The sequence below is a fragment of the Mirounga leonina genome, unplaced genomic scaffold, assembly GCF_011800145.1.
Source record: "Mirounga leonina isolate KUSES-001 unplaced genomic scaffold, KU_Mleo_1.0 Mir_165, whole genome shotgun sequence".
NCBI classification, from domain to species: Eukaryota; Metazoa; Chordata; class Mammalia; order Carnivora; family Phocidae; genus Mirounga; species Mirounga leonina.
The window spans coordinates 55,823,631-55,848,983 of NW_023270415.1; the positions used below are offsets into that span (position 1 = coordinate 55,823,631).

The window sequence follows — 25,353 nt, forward strand, 5'->3', positions numbered from 1 at the left end:
TCGCCGTCTCCAGAACTGTGAGAAATAAATTCTTATTGTTCATGGGAAACTAGTTTATGGTAATTTGTTATAGCAGCTTAAGAGCAATAAGACACTATATATATTTTCTTATCAGCAATATGCAATAACTCTTTCTATTTAAAAGCAATGTTTCATTTTGTGTCTCCTAAATTCCTGTTTTCAAAAATATGAATGCTTCATTTTCTCTTCTCTTGCAAGTGCATGGAAGTACCAAGCCAGCTGTAAGTCCTAGCTCTACAAAATTCACCAGCTTGTTTCTGCTAAATTATTCAGCTAGTTTCAGGAGAGAAGATAAAACTTCTCCCAAGGCCTCAATATTGCATTCATTAAATGCATGAAAATGTAAATGTCATAACATATCAATGCCTAATCACTACCTATCCAAATTATTTCCATCTTTCAAAGCCTAGTTCAAATTCCTTGTTTAGCTACTACAGATCACATTACAGTATCTTGTCTTCAAACTTCTTTGAAGGGGCGCCTGGGTGGCTCAGTCGTTAAGCGTCTGCCTTCAGCTCAGGTCATGATCCCAGGGTCCTGGGATCGAGTTCCGCATCGGGCTCCCTGCTCCGTGGGGAGGTTGCTTCTCTCTCTCCCACTCCCCCTGCTTGTGTTCCCTCTCTCACTGTGTCTCTCTTTGTCAAATAAATAAATAAAAATGTTAAAAAAAAAAAAAAAACTTCTGTGAAATTTTTAGTCAAGAATATGGGGAGGGTATGTACTATGGTGAATGCTGTGAATTGTGTAAGACTGATGAATCACAGACCTGTACCCCTGAAACAAATAATACATTATATGGTAATAAAAACAATAACATTATTGCTAACCATTGTGTAAATAATGCTGTATGAATAATTTATGGCATTATTATATTTAATCCTCATAATAAATTTATAGTATTACCTCTAATTATTCAGGTAATACCTAAAAGGAAATTGAAGCTTGTAGAATAATTTTTACTGTTTTTCTTAGTTATGTAAATGTATTTTGTTTCTCTTAAAAGTTTGGAAAATCTCTGTTCACAGTAATCATGCCATAAACTGGGCATTATTTTGTTATTCCCATAATCCCTAAAGAAGTGTCAGGTGTGTGTATGTGTGTGTGCATGTGTGTGTAGAATGAAAGTGAGAGAGAGATTATTACTTTTTCTGACATTTACTCCTAAACATTCGAAAAAAATTTCCCTTTAGCTCCCAAAACATGACTATTGCTTCTCTAGTCATCAAAATATCAGGAGTATATAACAATATAGCATTCAGTGAAGGAATTGAATTGATTAATCATAATCCAGTAGGTGGCAGTACATTATAATATTTAAAATTATCATGGCAGTGTCTTTGTGTAAAATTGTATCTCACTATTTTTGCAATTTATCCATTTGAAGCAAATAACTTATCAAATTATTCAAATAATAGTTTCAAAATTATACATCTTTTAATTATCTGTTGCCTAGTAACAAACTACTTTAAAACTTTTTGGTTTTAAACAATAACCACTTAATTTGCTCACAAGCCTGCTATCTGGACTGTGCTCAGCTAGGTGGTTTTTATGGTATTTCCACTAATGTCACTTATATATGTGGATTGAACTGAAGATCTACTGACTTCTGTGTTCAGCTAAGAAACTGGAATGTTTAAAAAGCTATTCTGCCTGATCTTTTCACCAAGTTAGCCTAACTTTCACATGGCAGCTAGGAATTTCAAGAGTTCAAAGTGGATGCCTCTAGGGTTTAGGTAACTGGAATTGACACAACTTTACTTCTGCTTTCTTATTTTGTTAATTAAAACAAGTCCTAGGTCTAGTATCTTGTGTTTAAGGGGTCTGATTAGGTATAATAGTAAGTATGATTTATTGAGAACCGCCAAAGAAACTACAATCTCAACTGAAATAAGAATCAAGTGTAATCTGTAGCCCCTGGGTGGCTCAGTCGGTTAAACATCTGCCTTTGGCTCAGGTCATGATCCCAAGGTCCCTGAATTGAGCCCCACGTCAGGATTCCTGCTCAGCAGGAAGTCTGCTTTTCCCTCTCTGCCTGCCCCTCCCCCTGCTCCTTCTCTCTCTCTCTCAAATAAATAAATAAAATCTTTAAAAAAAAGGAATCAAGTATAATCCATTCCTAGAAGAAATTTCTAATCATTTCCAGAATAAGGAGACAGCATTTTGATAACCTTAAAATCTAAACTGAGCTCCAGACTCTTTATCTTAAACTTCTTGCCCCATGATTCAGTAAATGTGAGTGAGACCAATGTGATTCCATTCCCAAATCATTATTAATGAATGGAAATATATGTGGGGATTGCATTAGGCTCCTAATTTGCATTTGACTCCAAATATAGACTGAAGACTCAGAAATAGTACTAAAGTAGAAGGAATTCCTCCAGCTAATTTGAACTTTAACTTAATACTTGAAACCAAGCAACATAAGACACAAATCACAGACCACTCTAGGGAAGCTGAGATTTAACTCTATAGTAGCATATGAACTGGAAGGGATAAATGGAAAAGGAGAAAACGATGCATAGCTTTGAAGTAAAATTTAGCCTAATATGTGTAGTGTAAACATTTGAGATGGGGTGGTGAGACTGGGGACAGAGGCAGAGAGAAAGAACTCTTGAAGTAAATCTCTAGACTTTGATACAATATCATTGCTAAAACAAACTGACAGTGTGAAATTCAAACTTATCTGATATTAGTCCCAGAATGCAAAACAGAGAAAGAAAGAGAGGGAGGGAGGGAAGGAAGGTGGGAAAGAAGAAGGAGGGGGAGAGAGAGATGACTAATAATTCTGCCGTTCAAAAGAAAAAAAAATAGTAAAGATCAGAAGTCAAATAAAAATACTGAAATGACTCCTCTGCAGTGAAAATTAAACTCTTAGGACTAATGCATGTGAAATATATTCAAGGGAGGAAAAAAAGGAAACATAATTATGAGATTGAATAGGTTGGGTCTTCTTAAGTAAGTATATGTATGATCCCTTAAAACAACAGAATTAATGATCAAAGGATCCAAATTTGTGAAACATTTTGTACACTTTGAATATCTGAGGAACTAAAAAGGAACAAAATATGTGTGAAAGAATACAGCAGTCATGAGAAAGAATGTACAACATTATGCACTTTGAGTTTCTTTGTAGTTATACCTATCAGATAATAGTGCTTCGGACAAATTCCATCATATGGTATAAATTAAATAATATATTTAACTGTGAAAACTTACAGGCCAAATTTACAGTAAGAAAAGAGAAGGCATGCCAAAAAAAAAAAAAAAAGAAAGAAAAGGCATATGTTGCTCAATTTATCATTGTTTCCACAGAAGAGCTAGAGACCTCTGTTAAACTAACACAATGGATTTGTATTCAGGGGGAGAGATATATTGCCTCCCTCTCCCATTTTATACAGTAAGTACAAAAGCAATCTTGTAAGTGGGAATATAGATTATTGAAGTGCTAGTTTGTATGGCTTCAAAGGTCAGCTATTTCCAGGGATAATTTAGCAAAGCCAGCTCCCAAACACTCTAAGGTGATTACAAAGCATGTGAGAATTTCTGTTAAGTCTTTTTGTGTGTGTGATTTGGAGAGGGGACAAAGACTGGGAGACCATTCCTACAGAAAATGGGCTTGGGTGCAACTCTCCCCACTAAAAGAAGGGGATAGATAGTTCTGCCTCCAGGTGGTTTGCAATCCAGGTAATCTAAGTGAGTTTTAATCATTTTTGAACAATCCTTCTTTATGAGTAGTCCTTAAAGAAAGACTAAATAGGCCAGATTTAATAATCAATCATAGAAGTAAAATAATCTACCTAGATCTTAAAATATTTTAATATTAATAAGTAGCTCTTCTTTAGTATTTTCAGATACTTTATGTACTAATTCCTAGATAGGTAGCAACCAAGAAGTCCAGAAGTCAACACTCACTGGGCTAAGTATAAGATAGTTGATCAGAATTGTAAACAAAACAAAACGAAAACAGAATCAATATTCGGGTATTTTCCTTTTTAAGTAAACTTGGGAAACTTATCATGAAAATAAAAATGTTAAGAGATAAGAACATTTTTAAAAAATATTTTATTTATTTATTTGAGAGAGAGAGAGAGAGTACGAGCAGGGGGAGGGGCAGAGGGAGAGAGAGAAACAGACTCCCTGCTGAGTGCGGAGCCCAACTTGATCCCAGGACCCTGAGATCATAACCTGAGTCAAAGTCAGATGCTTACCCGACTTAGCCACAAAGCACCCCAAGAAATTTTTGAGTTGTAAAAATCTGGGCCTTCTCTGTCATAGTTACCAAAATTACAATATCAGTTAAGGCAAAATTTCTTACTATCCCAGAAATTGAAATGGATTGAGGTATAAGAAATTCAGGTAATAAAGTGATATGGCTTCAGGTTGCCAGAAAATGCAATATGCACCAACACCTGGATAGTGAGAGAATGTTTGGGAATTCAATAGTAAATATTTCATATACACCTAGATTTCATATATACCTAGATGTTGGTAAACCATGCAATTTCTGCCACTTCTGCACAGTGACCGTTAAATGAAGATAATTGGGTGGGTGGTCTGTCTATGCAAATAAACCTGAGAGAGTCTTACAAAGTTTCCCATGACCTTAGAGTGATGAATGAGAGTTGACACTTTCTCACTGACCAATTGTTAGACCAGAAGTGGACTGTCAGGTTGAAGGGGCACCAGAGCAGGTACCCACTGTTGATTCTCAACTGGCCCTTATACTCTTGGAGGGCAAAAAGAGACCAAAGAAAGCAGCAGGCTATTCCAGATTGGTAGGTGGCAGGTTTAACAAGCAAGGGCACTGACATATGAGGCTTTTCTTGAGCAACAAAAAGCTGAGTAGATCTCCACACCTGCCTGCCAGAATTTTAAAAGTTTATACAGTCTCTAACTGTGTTCAGTCAGATATTTAATCCAGATGGTCTCAACAATACATTGTTCTCTCAAGGCTGTGGACAGATCATACATTCTAAGGATGGGGAGGAGGTTGAGGACCCTTCAATTGCCTGGGTCTAGCTCAAGAATCAACTGGCAGTCACATCCTCTCAATGACCTCCTCCAACACCCACAAGGAAAATATAAGTAGGTTGCAGAATAAAATATAGATGTTCAATGGATGTTCAGGTGGAGGAATGAGGACAACAAAATATTAAATGAGAAAAATGGACATCACAATCAAAAGCTAGCATGAATAGAAGTTATTTGAGGGATGCATGAAACTCCCTTCATTTTGTTGCCTCAATGCTAAATCTTCTTTCCCCACTGTACCCCCAAAATTAGACGCAGCCTGGGAACAATCTGGAATTAACTATATCACCCTGAATTGGCAATGATGAAGTCTCCAGAAACCAGAGAATTGGGGGCTTTCAATAGAAGGATTTGGGACCTGCAATAGAAAGGAGGCTTTCAATACCATACTCAGGAAATCAAACCATAGAAAGCACAATATAGAAGAGACAACAATATAATGTAAAGGCAAGATGTAGAATGACAGCCCAAATAATTAATCTATATGACTACCTAAAATATATCTTTAAAAACATATAATGTTTTAAAGTTCTGGAAATACATTAAGACATACATGCAAAAAGATCTACATATGTATATTAATCAGCTTTTAAAAAGAAAATGAAGAATTGTGATTTTTTAAAGATTTTATGATTTTTAATTAAAAAACAAATCAGAATTTAAAACAAAACCATCAACTATTATATAAAGCTCATTATGTTAAAAAATATGATATAGTTAATAATTGAAAAAAAGATATTTGTATTTGTATGTATCAGTATTTGACATCCCCTTAATAAATTCAGTTTTTAAGCAAATTGACATAAGATTAAATATGCTTTGGAAATTGGGATCCAGATGGAAAACATAGTCAGTGGTCAACATAAAAAAAATCACTAATTTGGTAATAAATATGTGGAAGATCTTTAATAAAAAAAATGTGTTATATATATAACACAGATGTATGTCATCTATATTTTATATATAAATAAATATAGATAGATAAAATAGTCAAATATTTTATTATTTGAATAATTGGAGCAATAAATCCTATACTTGAATGAGGGAAATTAAGCATTCTTATGAAATCATTTCTTTTCTAATTGACTTATAAGCATAAAGCAATTATAGTCAAAGACCCAACAATATATATAAAATTGTTTAATGTAACAGATTCGTGCACTTACTCATTGCTATTGGCCTAGCTTATTGAAATCAATTTTACAGTACTTATTAAGAAACAGATTTTAATATTTTTCCAGCTTTATTGAGCTATGATTGACAAATAAGAATTGTATACACTTAAAGTGATGTTTTTTTATACACAGACATTGTATATGATTATCACAATCAAATTAATTAACATGTCTATCACCTCACAGTTACCATTTTGCAAGTGTGTGATGAGAACTCTTAAGATCTACTCTTAGCAAATTTCATGTTTTTGACGTAATTTTGGTCTCAAAATTTTGGATCTTCAGCAGCATTATAAAAATTTGATAAAATATAGTATGCTGACAAAATGACTCATTAGACATATTTAGTATGATAATTATAAAATCTCCCCTGGAAATGGGAATATTTGTGATATATTTATGATGGCTAAAATAAAAATGCAAATTATTTATGTATTTTATATATATGATGATTACAAATTTGGGAAAAATTATATACATGTACAACATAATATCTGCTTATGAAAATAACTCAGAATAATGACATTATTTACATTATTTCCTCTCTATAGTTTTCTTATTCTCTTCTCTTCTTTATTCCTAAGATATGCATGTGAAAATTGGTTAAGCCTATCAAAGTGAAGAATTTAACAGATAAACTATGTACATACACATGATATCTTAAAAAAATACATTTTTATATCAAATAAACCTTGCATATATCCAATACTTTTGACTATATTTTGGTTAGGTATAAAAAGGAAGATTTAACATTTCATTTTTTTTTTATATTTAGGTAGCTACATTTTATCAAAACATTCTTCAAGAATTAGCTAAGTTTTCATATAATAATAAAAGATAATAATTCAAAAATGTATATATTTTGAAATCTGTATGTCATATTTGTTTATGTCACCTTTTGCAATTATCTGTGTAAAACTATATTGCTGCTGATCACTAACTGTGAGAGAGAGCCAGACAGATAAATATTTGATGATTAATCACTTAATTTTAGTAATGCTGATGACTAGGTAGATTATTAAGTAAAAATAGTGAAATTTGGAAATACAAAATTACCATGAAAACATAGTTGATTAATTATAAATTAGATATTTTGTGCATAATTGAGGAAGTACATGTCAGTATTTAAGAAGATAAGTGGCTAGATATATTCAGTTATTTTCTAATTTTCTCAATTTTAACAAGATTGCTTTAGGCATGTCTAGGCAGCTACTTTACAAAACAAAGAAATTGAATAAACACCCACTAATAAGCAAGTTTTTATACCATCTCTAAAAAGCAGTGAAAGGAATGGGCGTTCTGTGTAGAAGCCGACTACTGACGTTTTATACACTAAATTTCTTCCAAACATTGATTTTTGTGGTGGTCACAGAGGCAATGTAAAACAAAGAAAGAAATTGTCAGAATAAATAGGTAGGAGGAACTTATATGGAAAGAGAAAATACTGTTAACCTGGGGTAAAACTGAGCACTTTAACCTAAAATATACATAGCATTTATGTATACCAAAATGGTTTTGCAGGTAATCACCCATTCCACTTCGCTTTGCCAAGACAAATATCACTGAAGATTGTTAGAAACCTAGTATGCAATTGTAGAAATGCTTGACATCTGAGTACATGGCATTTAATTCCAAAATTTAAGTGCATAAATAACTCATACATTTCCAAAAGTATATATAGAGAGTAGGTAATCATCAAATTGCTCTATAAATTTGAAAATAACTCCCAAAATTATGTATTACATCATTCAGAATATAAATAAAATTTTGAGAGTTCCCACACATACACATAACACATAAAATTATCACTTTTAAAAGATTGAGTAGAAGTAAGTGATTTTTAGATTTAAGACAGCTGAATGTAATACCATTAGACAAATGAGATAAGACGAGTGGAATTTAGAGGCAGGCTTACGAGTAATGGCTAGGATCCAACACGGCAGCACCCACGGTGCACAGCAGCTGTTCTTGTGGGCCAACACAACTGTGGAGGTGAGTGTGTAGCTGCCTCTGCATCCTCCCCAGCACCTTATGGCCAGAATGCCAAAGCCAAGAAGAACACCCTCAAAAGAGGCCATTAGGAAAGACCTCAAATACTAGAATTCACATCTATTCACTGGCTGTTCACACAAAACCAGGTATGTTCTTGCATTTGTGTTTTATATTTGTCAAAAGTTCAGAAATAACAGAAGTAAGGCCAATGAATCACTGAAGTAGTAAATAGTAAAAGTTTATTGCACACACATCAAAAAGACACTTTGCAAACCCAGAGCATTCCAACCCGAAACATGGAATGAGTCTCCACGTATACTGTTATAATGCAGTTTATCTCATGAGAAGGCAGTGACTGTTTATTCTTTACAGTGACTGGTTATAATATTAGACCTTTCTTAAATGATGGGGAATTGGTTAGTTGTTACCTCATATCAATTTGGGAAACCAGTTTTTAAGTTTTGCTTGTGATTTCCTGAGGCATAAGCAAGAAATGACCCAGCTTGAGTTAGTTTTGCAAAATAAGCTAAATTAAGCTTTGTATGACTTAACTGGTTTTGTCTGTTTACAGAATCTTCAAGGCTGGTCTCCATTTGTTTTTTTATTTTAACATATTGAAGGCACCGAGTGAAAGACATGTAAAGCTCTTGGAACTAAAATGGAAGCAGGAAACAGAGTTAGAGTGCATTGTTTCTTCTAAACAGGGTAGGAAATGAGCAAAGTAGGAATTTGTTTTCCAGCATTGTGTACCTAAGAATTTGAGTTAGAATAAAATGTAATTGAACAAACAATAAAAACTACATCAAACTTTAAAAAAAAGTACAAGTGTGAAGGGCTAGTAATTGTGGAAGACAACTCTGCTAAGTCCATTTTTATTCAATTTTATTATAATTCTTTGGGTTGTATTCTTTTTCTTATATACATATTGTTCTCCCCTTCCTTTACATATATGGCTTACATATGTCAATTACCAAAATAACTGTCAATCCTTTTTTTTTTTTAAAGATTATTTATTTATTTATTTATTTGAGAGAGAGAGAATGAGAGAGAGCACATGAGAGGGGGGAGGGTCAGAGGGAGAAGCAGACTCCCCGCCGAGCAGGGAGCCCGATGCGGGACTCAATCGCGGGACTCCAGGATCATGACCTGAGCCGAAGGCAGTCGCTTAACCAACTGAGCCACCCAGGTGCCCCAATAACTGTCAATCCTGAAAGAAGCTAAAAAAAATAAGTGATGACTATATAGTTTCCAAATCTGTAAACTGATATAGCAATTTTGGTCCATATTAAGAATTAATTATTTGATTTATTTCTGGCTACCACATTTCATCACTACTTAAACTGTGAACTAATCTGCAAATGATTTACTTATTGTATGCATTATATTAATGATGCCCAGAGGTTAGGGAGACAGCTGCTGTGTAACCTACATTGGATAGAAATGGTTGTAATCACTTGACCAGATGGATATGAATAAAAGAACAATCTGGATAATCTTGGATGTGTAAAATCCAAAAGCACTGATGAATCCCATTAGGCACCCACTCCCAAACTACAAAAACTCAACATTAAAATAAAATAGAGAAGACAAATATTTGGATCACACAGGAAGACTGATGAAGTCTTAACCTCAGATTTGTAGTTACTTAAGATAAAGTGTTAATTTTTGAACTAAATCATCTCATTACTGTGACACTTAGTATCTACATCAACCGAGAGAATAAAGGAAACAGAAAAATAATTTCCCATGATTAAATGAAGTTTATTTTATACTCTAGCTTTTTTATGAATTCCTTTAGGTTAATTATAAGAAATAAGATCTTTTGTTTGTAAAAGATTTTATTTATTTATTTATTTATTTATTTATTTATTTATTTATTTATTTATTTATTTGAGAGAGAGAGAGAGAATACAAGCAGAGGGAGGGAGACAAGGAAAAGCAGACTCCCTGCTGAGCAGGGAGCCTGACACAGGGCTCCATTCCAGGATCGTGAGATCATGGCTGACCTGAGCCAAAGGCAGCCACTTAACCAACGGAGTCACAGAGGCCTCCCAAGAAATAAGATCTTTTAAAGAGAATATGTATTATTTGATAGAAACAATGGAAATGCCCATCTTTTCAGAGCACAAATTTTGCTTTGCAGATGGCATCTAATCTCATTCATTGCTTACAAAAAGCACTATTACACAAATTATTAAATATATATGGAAATATATATTTATAGCATATATAAATATATATATAGCAAATCAACAAATATTTGAGCCTTACAGGCTTATTATGTAAAAGAGATAATATGGAATGTGAATAGGTGATCAACTTCTATGATGAGCTTATACTTTTATGGAAGAATAATGGGATAAAACAAGATTTCATAAATAATTTAGGGTATACTATTTCAAAATTATTAATAAATGTATCATATTTCTCCCTTTGAACTCATATTTTTATCTGGTTATAGAACTATCATTTATTTTTTGTATGCTATCATTTTGTCCATCTGCAATGGATTATTTTTTTTAGTTTACAAATGTGCTCAAATCTTTCCATTATTAAAAAAAAATCTTGGTATTCCTTTATCTACTTGGATAACTACTTATACTTAACAAAATTCTTTAAAAAGCATTTCCCTGTTTAAAAAAAAAAGAATATTACCCTGATTTTCTCATAATTCATTTCATGTATCTTTGCAATTTGAAATTCATTGTCATCATTAACAAAGACTATTTTCTCAGTGATTTTACAGTACCTCACAATTTTATTGACTCCGATGCTTTAATCACAGGCATAGCTCACCTTTTCTTTGAAATTGCATGGCTTCTAAACGTAACCTCTTATGAATGACTCCTATCTATATTTGTCAGTACCATGTCAGATGCAAGTCATCGTAACTCAATTCTAATGAGCTTAAATATTGAAGAAAACAACTGGCTCATATAACTGAAAAGAAGCTTTACGGATTCAGCCATGATTGGATTTAGTTGCTTAAATAATTCCATCAAAGTTCTGTTCCCCTCCTTCTGTAGGCTCTGCTTTATATTCCATTTTCATAAAATGTTTACCAATGCATTAGAAAATAAAACTGCCAGCGCCACCATGTTTACAGTATATGACTTTGAAATCCTGGGTAAGAGCAAACTGCTTTCCTAATGTATCTAGTAAAAGCTTTTGCCTAAATATATTGCATTTGGTAGGAGTGGCTTGGGTCCTATGTTTATCCTTGCAACAGTCCTGGCAACTGGTTTAAATAGAATGCTATATACTCTTTTGGTCAGCCCTTGACCACATATCCACTTCAAAGGCCCGTAGGTCCTATATGAAAAACATGGAAAGAATTTGGAGGGAAAAAAAAGATCCACTAAAAACCTAAATGACTTTTTCCCTTAAAGAAGATCCTTTGATTCTAAATGCCTGATAGATATTTCTCCCCGAATGTCTTACCAGTATCTTAAATTAGTATGTCTAGAACAAAACTTAACTCTTCTCCAAAGGCCTCCTTTACATTCCACATTTCAGTTAATGTTGTGTGTTACTGAACGTCATCAATCACATCACATGCTCCTTCTCTTGCATTCTTCTACTTTGCCCAATCCTGAATCCTGAACATAAAATTTGTTCTCTCTTCTCATCCTTCCCACAGTCAACCCACGTCTAAGTCCTGCTGGGTCTGCTTCTAGGAATCTGACATTCTGTATTTTGTCATGGCCTATGGCATTCTGATTATGTAACAAGAAAAGGAACATAATTTTATTCCTTCCTCCTTTCTTGATTCTTCCAAAATTCAGTTCACCTAATTTTATCCAGAGTTACATTTTTAAACCCAAATTTAATCATGTTACTTCCCTACTTAAAACTTGTAAAGATCTTCCTATCTATCACCTATTCTTATCTGTCACCTATTCCTATGTATCACCTATTCCTATCACCCTTTTTCCTTGCCATGTCTTAAAAGTATTTGAAGTATCTGGTTTTAATTACACCACTCCCTCTCATAACTGACCTGGCAGTCCACTCTTGGGCCATGCTTAGTCTTTTATTCTCAAATACACAATGCATTCTATTATTTCTAAGATCTCTGGGTTTCTCATATCCTGATTGTATGTCCTTCTTCTTATTCCCTAGGCATATTATGCCTCCTATATCATAACAATAAAACTCAGTGTTTGAGTATGATCTTTGGAGTTTTACTGTAGGTTTCAATCCCAATCCCAACAATTTACAAGCTATTTAACTTGGTTCAAGTTTCAAAAAAATATTTTATGGTACATGTTTCTCATTTAAAAAAATATTCTTCACAAGTTTTGGAGGGTTTTTTTTTTAGGATTAAATGAAATAATGTATGTAAGGTGCTTAGGCTAGTGACTGCCGCATAGTAAATAATCAGAAAGTATTTACTACTCAGTATTACCCTTTTGTGAGTTCTTTGAAAATGGGTTCAGTGTCTGTGGCTATTATCCCAAGACTGACCATGGGCTTGAAATAGAATAAGAGGTCAAATCAATTCTCATTATATAAATATTAATGCCTTCCTTAATGCCATTACTGTCAGCAGGTTAGCCACTCGGGTTTAAAATATAAGTGTCTTTGATTTCTTTTTCTTTTTTATGTTTCTTGCCATTCAAATAATCTAATTCCTCATATTTCTTCCATATGCATTTACTTGAATTTCTTCCAATATCCTCATTTCTGTGAAGGCTAATCTGTTAGGTCAGCATTGACTCTCATCTGTTCTATTGTCCCTAAATGAATTCCATATAGCAGTTTATTTATTCCAATTTATTTAACAAAACAAAACAAAAAACCAGATCGACTTTCAAGAGCAAAAGCTATTATCATGGAATTTCTGTATCGAAAATCCTCAGCATATAAATCCCAAACCATTTATCATTCATTTAGTACCATCCATAACCTAGCTTTGTTCCATTTCTCAAATACTATCTTGTATTTCTTTAAATAATACCCCCAGTTCCAGACTCTTCTTTATACATGACTCAAAATTACCAGTAGTTTCTACTTCTCACTTTCTGTCCATACTACTTTCTCAGAAAGAAATGCTTCTTTCTCTTTTTTCCACTTATTCAAAACCTATCCATCCTACTAAAGCATGTACAAAATCTACATATTCCACAAAGCCTTTTATTTTATCAATTTTATCCTCACAATTTACCTAACTTATTTCTCTCATAAAGCACATAAAATATACCTTGAATTTTAGGTATATGTGTACATGATTTATCTTTCTTTTTTTTTTTTTAAGATTTTATTTATTTGTCAGAGAGAGAGAGAGCATGAACAGGGAGAGCAGCAGACAAAGGGAGAAGCAGGCTTCCTGCTGAGCAGGGAGCCCGATGTGGGGCTCGATCCCAGGACCCTGGGATCATGACCTGAGTTGAAGGCAGATGCCCAACTGACTGAGCCACCCAGGTGCCCCATGATTTATCTTTCTGACTTGAAAACTTATTCATACTCACATAGCCTCATTTTCTTCACCTGTGTGGCTCTTTATAGAAACTCTCAAATGCAATGCTCACAGTAGTATTTGTTGAGTAGGTATTCAAATTGCCATTTATAAATATTATTCCTTTTTTTAAAAAGATTTTATTTATTTGACAGAGAGAGAGAGCAAGCACAAGCAGGTGGAGCTGCAGGTAGAGGGAAAGGGAGAAGTAGACTCCCTGCTGAGCAGGGAGTGTGACACAGGACTCAATCCCAGGGATCCTGGGATCATGACCTGAGCCTAAGGCACATGCTTAACTGAGCCACCCAGGTGCCCCAATGTTATTCCTTTAATAAGGGATGTCATAAGGAATGAGCCTGCTGCTGAGTCTACCAAAGTACATATTATTGACCATCCTGACCTATTACATTTACTTTAAAAATAATATTAGACAAAGACATTGTTAGTTTTTTTCTAAAATTCAACACCTATGTAGAAAACTAAATGTTTAACTATTTTTAATGTATCCATAGTCCATATTATATATTACAGATACACATGTATCATATATTAATATGTATTATATATTTTATAGTCTTGGGTAAAAGCATAGAGGTGTTACTCATAAAAGTAACCTTAAATCCTTGCCAAATTATGAAATAGTTATAGAATATCAGAAATTTGTTTCACCTTCTCTAAGATTTAGTTTCCTTTTATCTAATATAGGTAAAATTGCATCGCTATGATCTATATCACAGTATTTTTTACAAAAGTCAAATGAAATTTTAGAAGATCCACAGACAATTTTGCAGCAAAATCAACAGTATTGAATGTGCCTATTTAATTTTTATTTAAATTTATATTTAGGGCATGATACATTATTAATATTCTTTAAACATTTCCTGGTGGATTCTAATATGAGCTCTTGGGCAAGGAGAGCATTTTTGAACATTCTGAACTGGTCTGGACACTATATTTCCCATTCCTTGAAAAGGATTTGACTTGCTCAGAAACCTTCTGAAGAACGAATGTGCCCATTTTTAAGGCATTGTAAAAGCACTACACGATTTATTAAATTAGTCACTTGAACAATTTATTTAATACTGTATTATTACTTTGCACTGAATCCAAATATCAGCTGAAATCCATTTTATATTAAGTATGCCTGGGATGATTTTATCCTAAGCTATATTTAACAAAATTGTTAGTGCATGAATAACACAAAAATGTCAAAAAATATTAAAATCCCTTTTCCAGTTTTTGATATTGGCAAAATATATCATAGGAAGATAGGAAAGTGCTTTTATAATACTTAATGATTACTCTGAGCAAATCAAATACTGGGTCAGATTGAACTTTTAACCCATACTAACTGCGATCAGCTTGTGCCGAAGAAAATTAGTGGTTCATTATGGCTTACAAGCCATTATTTCAAAGCTAAGAGTTTCCTGTAATTTTGCATATATTGCTTTTACTGAATATGTTGAAGGCCCTTAAAGACTAGAATATGCCACATTTGATCATAAAAGAAATGACAATGTAATAATCTCTAATGACAAGAAAAGCCAATTATGCCAGTTTTGCATTACCTTTTTATTCAGTTTTTAAAATTTCTTCTATTGCTTTTTTAATATGCAGTTTTATTCTTTATTCATTCCCATCCCATTCCTTTCTTTTGTTTAGTTTTTCTCTCTCTCTCTTGACCCATTGTGTTAATTCTTGCAGAAGATAATTTGTCATCACTGCCACAATGAATCCAATTTTCCTTAACCTAGACCTGGCTGTGGTTTGCTATATTGCAAAGGAAACTACCTGAAAGGCTAATAAGGGGCACTATATGAGAAGTGTGACTGGATTGTTGCAGCTTTAATTAGATCAGTCAAAATTCTTGGTGAATACTGTTTAGAGAAGTATTCTTTGGTAGAGGAAATTGTATTCCTAAAAAAAAATCTGGTTTTCAAAAACACAATCCCACTACTGCTAAATATAAAAGCAGAGTTCAAAGCATGCAACCAATTGAATTGGACTTTTCCTACCATATTTTTTAAAATTACCAAGGCCAAGTATTCTGCATCTTTTCTCAGATATCCATCTTTTCTATCTATGCATCGATTATACTTCTAGAATTACCTTTTCTTCTACTTAGATAATGTATATCTATGTAATTATGGAAAATAAAAATAGATTGGACACCTCTATTATTGAAAACCACTACATAATTCTGGTATAGGATTTTATAATGTAATGATCATTTTCATATTAGTTATTTTAGGAAATCCTCCTAACAGAACTTAGAGTGATTTAAAAATAATGCCTATTCCTAATTCTGGTGTAGAAAATAATGTAAAACTATTGGACCCAAACTATGGAGAGTCAAAGAACAATCTGGTTAATAGGTATTTACATAAAATTTAGTTGAAGAAATACAGGAGCACTTGGATTTAGTATCTGTGTTTAATGTTTACACACCTGTTTCTTAAAAAGAAAAGTCATTGGCAAGAGCTCTGATGCAAACACCCAGGCATTTGCAACATTAATGAATTAATCTTTTAATAACTCTTTTCTCTACAAGTTTCTTTTAATAATCAAATGCCATTTTTATAAAGGCAAATATATTCTTAATTCTCTTAGGTCATTTTATGTTATGCTTACTGTTTAATGGATTTTTTGCTAATATTCCACTTGTAGTTTATTCTTTGTGATTTTTTTTGTTTTTTTTTTTTCATGATTACAATGTATTGTTTTTCTTATAAATAGAATTTGCATAATCCTCATTCATTTTAGGTAACATCTACTAATTTTATATTATAACTAATGACATAGTTTGTTTAGTTTTTCCCCTTCTCCATTGTGAAGTACAGAGAGAATATGAAGGACAAAAAAGAAATATGCAGAACTTCAGTGGTGTATGTAATAACATTTAATGGAAAGTATGTTGAATTAGAGTCCCAGAGGGAGAAGCAAGTCAGAATAGGGTGTTAAATGATTTAATTAAAAAGTAACTAAACCTTTCTAAATGTTTTGAAAAATAGTAATTCAGAAATGTAGGAACCTCAATGAACCCCAAAGAGGATAAACACAAAGTAAATATTCTGGGGCATATCATGGCCAAGTTGTTGAAAACAAATATAAAGAAAAATTCTCAAAAACAGCTGGTGGAGGCACATATTACATGTTGAGGACAAGAATACAAATAACCACAGATTTCTCACCAAAACCAGTGAGAGCCTATAAAGTGCTAAAAGAATATAATGAAGACAACAAGGAGGAGAAGGAAGAGGAAAAGTTTATTATTCTGCAATACTATAACTACTGAAAACTATCCTTCAGAAATGAAAGAAAAATAAAGACATTTTCAGATATATAGAACTTGAGAGAATTCATCAACAAGAGGACTACAATTGAAAAATGCTAAAGGAAATGTTTAAGGCTTAAATACAATGACGTTAGAGTGAAACTCAAATTTACAAAAAAAAAAAAAAGAAAACAGAATATGTCAAATATGTGGGTAAATATAATAAATGAGTTTTACATTTCTTAATTTATTCAAAATAGAATTATGTTAAAGAACAGACAGTTTTATGGAAACCAAAATTAAAAACACAGTAGCATTTATAATCACTCAAAAAATTAAACACTTTGTTATATACTAAACAAAATATGTATAAGACCTGTATGCTGAAATTTACAAAATGCCCATGAAAGAAATCAAGAAGAATGAAATATATGTAGAGACATACCTTGTTTGTGGATTGGAAGTCTCAGTATAATAAAGATGTCAAATCCCTCCAAATAGATCTGTAAGTTGATTGCAATTTTATAAAAATCCCAAGTTTTTTTTTTTCCCCAACATTTATTCTGACATCTGTGGAAATGCAGAGGGTCAAAAACAGAGAAATAATTTTGGAAGAAATGTAAGAAGTGAGAGGAATCACTCCATCTGAATAATTAACAAGACCTAACGAGTTTACTAAATAGCTACAGCAACCAAGGGAGTGTGGTATTGGCAGAGGGGTAAACACAGAGATCAGTGGAATAGACTAGAGAACCCATAAGTAGACCACACAACTGACCTTTGACAAAGATGCAGTAGCAATTCAAGGATAGTCTTTCAACAAATGGTGCTGGAGCACTTAGGGTAGGCACCAAAATAAAATAAGTAAGAAGGGAGAGGTGATAACTTGGACATTGTAAAAATTAAAAACTCCACAAAGGACTCTGTGAAAAGGATGCAAAAATAAGCTGCATAATGGAGCAAATTATTTGTCACACATTTGACAGACTTTGATCTAGATCACAAAAAGAATTCTCAAAACTGAATAGTAAATAACAAACTACCCAGTTGGAAAATGGGAAAATAGTTGAACAGACATTTCACCAAAGTTATATAGATGGCAAATAAGCACATTAAAGGATATTCAATGTAATTAGCCATAAAGAAAATGAAAGTGAAATCACAGTAAAATATCACCATGCTAATCAGCATGGCTTGAATGAATGAATCAATCAATCAATTAATAAACAGTGATGACACCAAATACTAGTGAGAGCTCAGAGAAACTGGACTATTTATATATAATTGGTAGGGAAGTAAAATGTTAGTTACTTTAGAAAAGATCATGGGAGTTTCTTACAAAACTAAATATGTGCTTACCATTGTACTCTTGGATATTTATCTCTCAGAAATGAAAACTTATTTTCATACAAAAACCTGTATGTGAATATTATTTATTCATAATTTGAAAAACCTGAAAACAATCCAAATATCCTTTGATGGGGAAAAAACCAAGATAATAGCACAATCTTCTATAGAATACTACTCAGAGTTAAAAAGGGACACAATCAATATTTGTGACAACTTGGATAGGTCTCAAGGGTATCATCCTGAGTAGAAATGTCAGTATAAAAAACTTGCATACTATACATGTCCACTTATATAAAATGCATGAAATGACAAAAGTATGGATATGGAGAACAGGTTATTGGTTGACAGGTAGTGTGGAGTTAAGGAAGGAAGGAGTAGCGAGGATGTTAAGAGCAGTAACATTAAGGATCTTTGTAATGTAATTGTTCTATGACTTGACTATGGTGGTAGTCATATAAATCAATACATGTAATAAACTATATAGAACTAAATATAAACATACAACACTTACACATAAGTGTGTGAAAAACTGGTAAAATCGTAAAAAATTCAATAGATTTTATTAATGTCAATTGTGATATAGTTGTGGGAGATGTTATCTTTGGGGAAAACTAAATGAAGTGTGTATAGTATATTTCTTTATTATTTCTTACAACCCTATGTGAATCTGCAGTTATCTCAAAGAGCTGAAAATATATGAATGGACTAAATACTCTAAAGGCTAAAACTGTGAGAAGATAAAAAAGCAAGACCCAACCGAATGCTGTCCACAAGGAACAAACTTTAAATAAAGTGATGCTGAGAGGAAAAGATATAGCTTGTTAATGTGTAAAAAAAGGATAAGCAACAGTCATCACCAAACAGTGGCTTAAAGACCAGAGATAAAGAGCAATATAACATGAGCAATATTACATGATGATTCATTAATAAAATAGGAATGTAATTGTGAATGTACTTAAAGAACTTCCAAATAGATGAAATGAAAACTGACAGAAATAAAGGGAAATATAAAACAAATCCAAATTATAGTTGGTAAATTTTAAAAGTCAACCTCATTGTCATTCAGTTTATAAACAGTAAATGCACATATTTTGTGTGTAGTTTAATGAATTTCACAAATGAATGTTGTCATATTACTATCACTCCATCAAAATATAGCACTTTGTTACCCAAGAAAATTTCATCATGCCACTTTGTTGTAGATCTCTACACATCAGCTCAGAAAACAACCAATATTCTATATTTTACTACAGATTTGTAGACTGTTCTGAATGATATTATAAATGGGATGATTTAGTATTTTTTGGCATTTTTGTTCAGCATATTACTTTTGGGATTCATTCTTTGTATTGATGAGTACAATTCCCCAGTATAAATATAATGCAGTTTGTTTATTCTTTCACCTGTTAAGTACAACTCAGATTGTTTGCAAAATATTTAGAGTAGCAAAACAATACTGCAAAAAAGGAACAAAGTTGCAGAGTTTACATTACCTGTTTTAAAAACTTAGCAGAAAATTACAGTCATCAGGAAAGTATAAAGGCATTGGGATTTTAAAAGAAATAGATCAGTATAGAGTCCAGAAATAGGTGCCAAAAAAAATTCAATGAAGAAAAAAAGTCTTTTCAAAAAATGTTGCTGGAATTACAGCCATAACTGGAAGCAATGATTTGAAATGGATCAATTTATTATACATAAATCTAAGAAAAATAAAGCTGCTATAAGAAAACAAAGGAGAATACTATTGCAACTTTGACATAAGATCCCATAGAACAATTGAAACACTAGCCATAAAAGCAAAATTAATAAATTAAACCTCATGAAAATTGGTAACTTCTCCTCATTAAAAGCACTGTTAAGGAAAAAATTTTGCAAACACAGACTAAGAGAAAATATTTATGATACATATTTCTGACAAAGAGCTTGTATCTATATACATAAACTCTTACAACTCAATACAAAAAAAAATCAAGCTATTTAATAGAAAATTAAGAATGTATGCACTTGAAAACACTCTTCCAAAAAAGGATACATGAAAGACCAGTTAGGACACAAAATAATGCCCAAAAATAGTCATCTAGAAAGTGCAATGTAAAAGCACAACAATTTACGACCTCACATCACTAGAATAATTTAAATTTAAAATATCAAAACCATCCAATTTTGGCAAGGATGGGGAGTCACATGAACTCTGCTATATTTCTGATGGAAATGTAAATGATGCAACTGCTCTGGAGAACTGCTTAGCAGTTTCTTATAAAAGCAAGAATTCATCTACCCTTGGCCTAAGAGCTCTACTCCTAAGTACTACCAAAGAGAAATAAAAATGTGTATCAACAAAAATCCTGTACAAGAATGTGCCATATAGTAGCTTTTTTACATATCAACAAAAAACTGGAAATAATCCAAATGATTTTGACAGAGAACAGGTCCACAGATTGTGGTATTTTTATAACATGGAATACTACTGAACAATAAAGAGAACCATTGATCCATTAAATAACATGGTTGGATCTCAAAAGCATGTGAATGAAAAAAGTGCAAAATAGCACATACATTATGATTCCATTTATATGAAGTTATCAAATTACAAAAAAAAAAGGATGAAATTTATTGAGCTAGTCACTGGAGGAGGGTTTTTGAAGTAGAATGAGAGGATTTTCTATAGTGATATAAATTTCTCTACCTTGATTGTGTTGGGTTGATTGGGTTACATGGGTGTATGCATTTCTCAAAATTCATAAAACTATATACTTCTGTCCATTTCACTATGTTTAGTCATACTTTAAAAAGGAAAAAAATAGTTGATAGAAATTATGTTACTATATAAGAGAGTGAGAGAGGGCAATTTCACTGGAATAGTGAGGAGGGCAAAAGAATATAAATTGGTAGAGTCCAAAAGGAAAATTAAATCCAGAGTTAAAACAGGAAGAAATGTGTATAATTGAAGCATTAACTACTGAGAAAATATATGTAACTTTGGCTATTTTCCATTAGGATAGATATTAAATATATTAATTGGTTTGTTTGCAAGTTCTGAGTTTTAGGCATGATTACATGAGAATAAATAAATATAATGCATGATTAGGAAATCAGGACAGCACTATTAGATTTCTGTAATCTGGTGTTTTAAGAAAACTTTTGCCTTGCAAATTATATTGTACAATCACAGTCTACTTTAGTGCCTACAGCATACTGATATTGTGGTGGAATTCATTTTAAACTTAAATATACCACCTAATATAAAGCTTTTGAAGGTTGTTCTAAAGAAATACACATATTCTTATATTTTTACTGAAAAGTATATGCACATTCTATTTTTAATCTACCAGTTTTTATTTGGATTTATAAATCATAGTATATCATAACCATGGGGTTTCGTAAACATATAATTTTCTTTCGAAGGCAAAATCAATTACTCCCAGAACTGGAAACAGTGAAACAAAAGTAGATATTTATTTCTATGCCTGGGTTTGCTCTTTAATTTTATGTTTCTTTTTAAATAAACTCACTCTAATTGATGATTACTTTCTGCTTGTAAGCTGTGAGATACAATTTGTTTTTAATCTAGCAAATTTTAAAAATATGAACAAAAATATAATTGTTGCCAAATACAAAGTAAAATGAACATTCATAGACAGTTTGCAGGTGTTATAACAATGTATAATGTGATTTTTAAATGCTCATATTCTTTGAATTGGCAATTACACAAAAGCAGGGAAAATAAGCAGTTAGCAAGACTATAGTATAATTTTAATTTAGTAACAATGCACCTGTTAAAATAATTACTTAAAATACATGGCATGGAGTCTTTAACTGCCTTTGAATATACCTTATTTTGTTCAAGAAACATCATATAAACTTTCCTCTTTGTTTTTACATAATTGTTTTACATATTTGAATATGCATTATCAGTTGTCTTCATGGGTCAAGGATGTTGTACAGGGAGGGAGGAAAATCTAATAGAAACTATTGGGATGTTGCACAGAACTCTTCCTTGATGTGAGGAAGAGCACTTTGCAAAGAAACCCAGCACTTCAGGGAGAAAAAGAGATTCCAAATAGTCTACCAATGAGGAAAAGCTCAGTGAGAAAGTCCCGCATGGTTCTGCCTAAATTCTTCTCTCAGTATAGAAAATGCCCCTAAAACAGAATCTACAAGGAAGGTAGAATGAGTGTGGGATAAAGACCATATGACAACACAAGGTGCTAGAACAGGGCACACAAACTGGCATCAAGGTGCACTGATGAGTGGTGAGAAGTTTTCATAATACTCTGTGTCATTTAGACTTTAGTTAGTCTTGGTTTAGTGTTTAGTACTGGACTGACCCTTTCTGAACTATATGAGCAGTAGGACTTCCTGCAGTCTTCAGGGAGTGGTGCTTCAGAGAGAAATGTGGGATGAACTGCTAATGAAGGGCAACTGGGAAAAAAAAGATTAAATGTAAACAAATATGTTAATATCTATGTGCAGTTATATTTGTATAGAAAATCCAAAATGACAAAAATAGCAATAGTCCAAATTTTCCATGCTTCCTGTTGTAATGCTTCCAGACTGTGTTATTATGTTATTTCTTCCATGAATATATTGTTTGCTTCTCAGCTTCAAATAAAACTCTTCTCTCCTTAAGCATATCTTTCCCATCCATTTGAAAGCCATTAAAAGATAGGCTTAATGCCTTTCTTGATTGCCAAAGACATTTCTAGAACATATGTTTTCTCTCTGTCACAAGGTATCCCTACATTTAGCCTTCCCAGTGAGTAATGATACTCATTATATAATTTGCCACCCTCCTTGACACAGTGACTTATTTACTAGCATTATGTTAATTTTGAGTTTAATTCCATATTTTTTCTATTTTTTGGTATGTTGATAATCCAATCATGATCTTTAGGTGGTTAATATTTATTTTTTTATTAAAGATTTTATTTATTTATTTGACAGAGAGAGACACAGCTAGAGGGAACACAAGCAGGGGGAGCGGGAGAAGGAGAAGCAGGCTTCCCACGGAGCAGGGAGCCTGATGAGGGGCTTGATCCTGAGATCATGACCTGAGCTAAAGGCAGACGTTTAACGACTGAGCCATCCAGGCGTCCCAGCTGGTTAATATTTAAAGAAGTAGTGATAGTAGAGTGGGACAAAATGGGAATGACATAAAGAGATCAACAGTATTTTCAGATGGAATATTTGATTCAAACTATGGCTGCAATTTGCACAACTTTGCTCCATTTCTGGAACTGACACTATCTTTTCAGGCTACTTAATGCATTTTCTTGAAAAGGGTCATAGCTGATGACTGGACATTAGGCTGGTCTGTGCTTCTGTGACTTCACAGCATTCTTTTTACCTAGCTATTTCTCATTGTGGAATATTGTCTTTCTTGGTGGTTTTAGAGAACATCTTTTCCAAACCTCTTGGAAGTTTATTGAAGTCTGTATGACATAAGACTCTTAAGCAGCTAATTTACAGAATTGAACCTTACACTTGTCTATGTAAAGGGAAATTTTAACAGCATTTTAACAAGGCATTTATTTTTAAAAAGTATTGAAAAATACAGTTCAAGTAATCAGGAAAACAACCAACATCATGACTGTGTTTATAACTCTATCAGAATTACAATGTGTTGTAAATATTTATATAACTATAGAACTGGGTTAGAAACTTTACAAAACAAAAAGCAAATAGGAGGTAGGGAGTACAGGAAAGAATTAAATATTTCAATTGTTAACTTCCTTTAAGTATGGAAAACTAATGGATTCATATAAATCTAAAACTAAGAAAATAAATAAACAAGATAAACAACTACATTTTCACATTCATTTCTAAATATTTTTTCTATATCTGATATTTTTTTCATGTTGAATGTGCCTTACAGTTTAAGGATATCAAAGCAAAAAGCTGAACAAAATCTGTGCATGTAGTATATATTTAAAATATTTTACGTGTTAGAATGTTTTCCACCCTATGAACAGTAACACACTGAGTTTGGAAATCAGTTTACTGCATCATAATCAGAAGATTTAAAAAATGAAATAGAAGAAAATAAAATATGCCCAAGAGGTAAGGGTGTTTAGTAAAACTTTTGTATGTATGTACTATATTAATACGTAAAAGATGATGTCTCTTAGGTGTGGCTCCTTTGGGGTCAATATGCACTGAAAGTATTATTTATATACTTATATTATTGACAAATATATAGATATATTTAAATTAATTTCACCCACTATGAGTTAAGATACATATGAGTAGAAATTAATTACCACTTTAGATCTTGAGTAAAGTGTTTACAAGACCACTGGCAGTGTAAAAATTGCCATCTGTTGTTAAGGAACAGTATAAATGCCCCTAGTCTAGTAATTATACTTATTCACTTCTTAATTCATTCCTAAACATTCACTCATCATTCTATAACTTATCAATACTTACGGTGTAAACTTCCCTACACATGAAGTCTTTCATAGCCTACACATGAAGTATATTCATAGACAAAAGCAAACCTTATATAAGCTTTATCATGCACACCTATGCTCAAATTTTCCTTTGATTAAAGTAATATACATCCAGCACAGTAAGTAAAATACTTGTATAATAAGTATTTTTATGTATAAAATAATTCAACTTAAAGTTTTCTTCATCTACTATGGGAGCTTTGCGCAGTGGCAGTATCGTAGCCAATGAGGTTTATCCGAGGTGCGATTATTGCTAATTGAAAACTTTTCATCTACTATAGGGATACAATGATGAATAAGCTACAGTCTACAGGCTTACCATGGACTGAATCACTTGTGTTCTCAGGTCCCTAAAATGTAAAATATGATGAAATAAATATGACGAAAATTCAATCTGAATACTATGTGGATGTAGAAGAGGAATCACTTAATAATGAGAATAGAAGATCCATGATCTTGTTTTGTTAGCTATGTTCACTAGCAAACTGAATTAAACCATTTACAGCCACCTAATGAACCTAAACAAATCAAAAACATTTTCTAGATTAAGGACTATTTAATAACTGTAATGTTATTTGGAGACCTGCATTTAGCTAATACTAA

General features: G+C 32.5%; 1 pseudogene; it reads left to right on the forward strand.

Annotated features, from left to right (window-relative positions):
- The first annotated feature begins 24,946 nt into the window (after positions 1-24,946).
- Positions 24,947-25,032, forward strand: LOC118015508 (annotated as a pseudogene).
- The last annotated feature ends 321 nt before the right edge of the window (positions 25,033-25,353 follow it).